Source organism: Pyxicephalus adspersus, chromosome 1 (genome assembly GCF_032062135.1).
Source record: "Pyxicephalus adspersus chromosome 1, UCB_Pads_2.0, whole genome shotgun sequence".
Classification (NCBI taxonomy): Eukaryota; Metazoa; Chordata; class Amphibia; order Anura; family Pyxicephalidae; genus Pyxicephalus; species Pyxicephalus adspersus.
Window position 1 is genome coordinate 707996 of NC_092858.1, and position 2873 is coordinate 710868.

A 2873-nucleotide genomic window follows, 5' to 3' on the forward strand; every position below is an offset into this window, starting at 1 on the left:
AGAATGGCCACTCTTGCATGCAGTGCTGGCTCAACAGGCGTTTGGCCATTTCACTTTTCAACCTTTATCCAATATCTCTATAGTCTACCGCAAACCTGACTGTTTATTAATGGTACCCTGTCTTCCCAGTGGAGATGAGATGAGATGAGTTTAATCTGGCTTTAGATCCATTGCTGAGACTTCTTGAATGTTCCCCCAATTTTGTGGGTATACTAATAGGTACCAAAAGAGGGTAAAAATAACGGCATTTGCTGATGATTTACTATATATTACTAACCCAAGGATTAGCCTTCCGGCTATTCTGAATCTTTTTACCCTGTACAGCTCGGTCTCTGGATACTCTAATATTTTGGATAAATCCAAAGCCCTGTACCTGAGTAACTGTGTTAGACCTGTTTGGGGTTCTCTATATCCAGTGGTCTGGTGCAAGGGGAAACTGCAATACCTAGGAGTCCAAATCACTAAAAAAATGGTTAAATTGTACAATACTAATGTCAAACCCTTGTGGCGTGTTAGGACTCAACTACACAAATGGTCCACATTTACTCTTCTCTATCTGGGCAGAGTGAGCCTGATTAAGATGATTTTGTTCCCTAAGCTTTTGTACACTATTCAAATATTACCAATTCTGCTCCGCCAACCAGATTTTAAAGAATTATATAGATTATTTTGTTTTTGTGTTTGGAGTATCAAGAGAGCACGGGTTAGCAGGCATATTATTCACCAATCCGTTAAGAATGTAGGGCTAAATTTCCCCGATGTAGAAATGTATAATTGGGCTGCTCTTAAATAGTCACTCTACCCTTCACCTTCCGATAGTGAATAACCCAGATCCACAATTGGTAATACAGGGCAGATCGATTGAGGCGAGATGGGTGAATAAATCTTTTACTAATAACCTGACTAAGAAGCTGTTAAGGCGATTTCCAATTATCCCGGATCAACTGTCCCTCTTTCTGATCTCTTCTGTTTACAGCACTGGAATAGTACGTAACACACGCAACTTAATGTGTGGTTGGATCACTCTCAAAACTTTCCTGTTTGCACACAGCTTATATAACAGTTCAAAGACATGATCACATGACTACAGACAATTAGCAGACATGACGGATGTTCTTGTGGTTCTCCTAGAAAAAGATATTTTTGTCAAAGTAACAGATATATGGCCGTAGGGAGGAAAGGAAGAGTTTCAAGGCAAAAAGGGGGGAAGCGGACACTAGTTTACTGATAAGAAGAGTACAACTAGTTTCAGCATAATTCAATCATCTACAAAAATAATTAACTTCAAGAATCAGCAAAATTTCTCAGCTCTGTACAGAAGCCCATCTCCTACGCAGCTGCAGTGTCTCTTTACACTTTTATGGGAAGGGAGGTTTTTGGGTACCATCAAATCTGCTCATTTGTCTCCACATTAATACACAGATTTTTGGATGAAGATTGGACCAATGCTCTGGATAAATTGCTCTTCAAGCCGAATCCAGAAAAGAGAGCCAAAACAGAAGTTTATCTGCCTTACAAACCCACACTTAATTATGAGAAGAGGAGTACGGGTTTAATTAGATGGCATGAATTTCTTCCGACTAGGTCCCCAACAGAAATCTGTCTGACTATAGTAGAGCTTGGACGGCAATCCCCTCCTCCATGTACAGAGAGATGGTGTTCAAATTTTTTTATGATGCCCATGTTTCTCCACACTGTTCCATTTTAATGGGTTTGAGTGAGGCAACCCGTTGTTTGAAATGTGGTGCAGTTGATGCAGATTTATTTCACATGTTCTGGGGCTGTCCCCGAGTTAAAAGATTTTGAAGGAAGGTGGTGCGGTTTGCACTGAACCACCTGGTAACATATCTCCCGCTTACTCCTATCTGGGATCTGTTTGGAGTATTGTCTGAACAGGTCGGGGTAGCCAGAGGATGCAGCAGACTCCTCACAATCATATCAATTGTTGCCAAGAAGGCAATTTTGGATAAGTGCAGACTCCCCTACTTTGCGTTTATTTTTAGTAAAGTTTAGATAGGTCTTCCAAATGGACTGAATAAAAGCTTTAATTCACAAAGATCTAAAGACACGACATTTCTTTGTGTTATGGGAGTCATATATAAATATGCTACCACTGGCTACTAAAGGGTGGATAATATCTATGTGTGAGCAGACTTCCTGGTATGTCACCAGGATATTGGATAATGATCCTCCTGTAGTTGTGTAATGCCTTTTATGCAGAATTATGATGGTTTTCTAATGTATCCTCTATCGTATGACTTTGTTTATGGGAATGTTTGTTAGTATATGGTATGTTGATTCACCTGTGTTGATATCGTTATGTTGTAATTGATGGTTTACAAATTCCTCTGTTATTGGTTTGAAAAAATAAATTAAAAAAAAGCAGGTTTACAGTGTTATTGATTTGGCTAATGCATTTTTCTCCAAGCAGCGTTTAGAAAATTAAAATGCAGGGATACCGCTGAACGCCGCTGTTTAGTCCGTGTCCATCGGCCCCTAAGTGGCCAATTATTTGGCAGATACCAACCATCTTCACAATGCCACAGAATTAAGTGACTTTTAAAGAATATTACAGCATTAAAAAATGCAGGACCTAAATGTTTAACAGGCATTGTGGTACTATTAATAGCCCAACTATTACAATATGTATTTATATTTGATAAATAATATTACCCCCCTAGCGGAATTCCCGAGTTTGACTCGGGGTGGGAAAAATTGCAAAAAGCGGTAACCCCGAGTCACACTCGGGGTACCTTTGGGGGTTCCTCTTACCTTATCCCCGCTCTCCAGCGGCGATCTCACGATCCCGCTGTGATGGCGGGGCGCTTCTCCGTCGGGGGGCGTGGCCGGGCGGGAAATTTAAAAGCAGATTA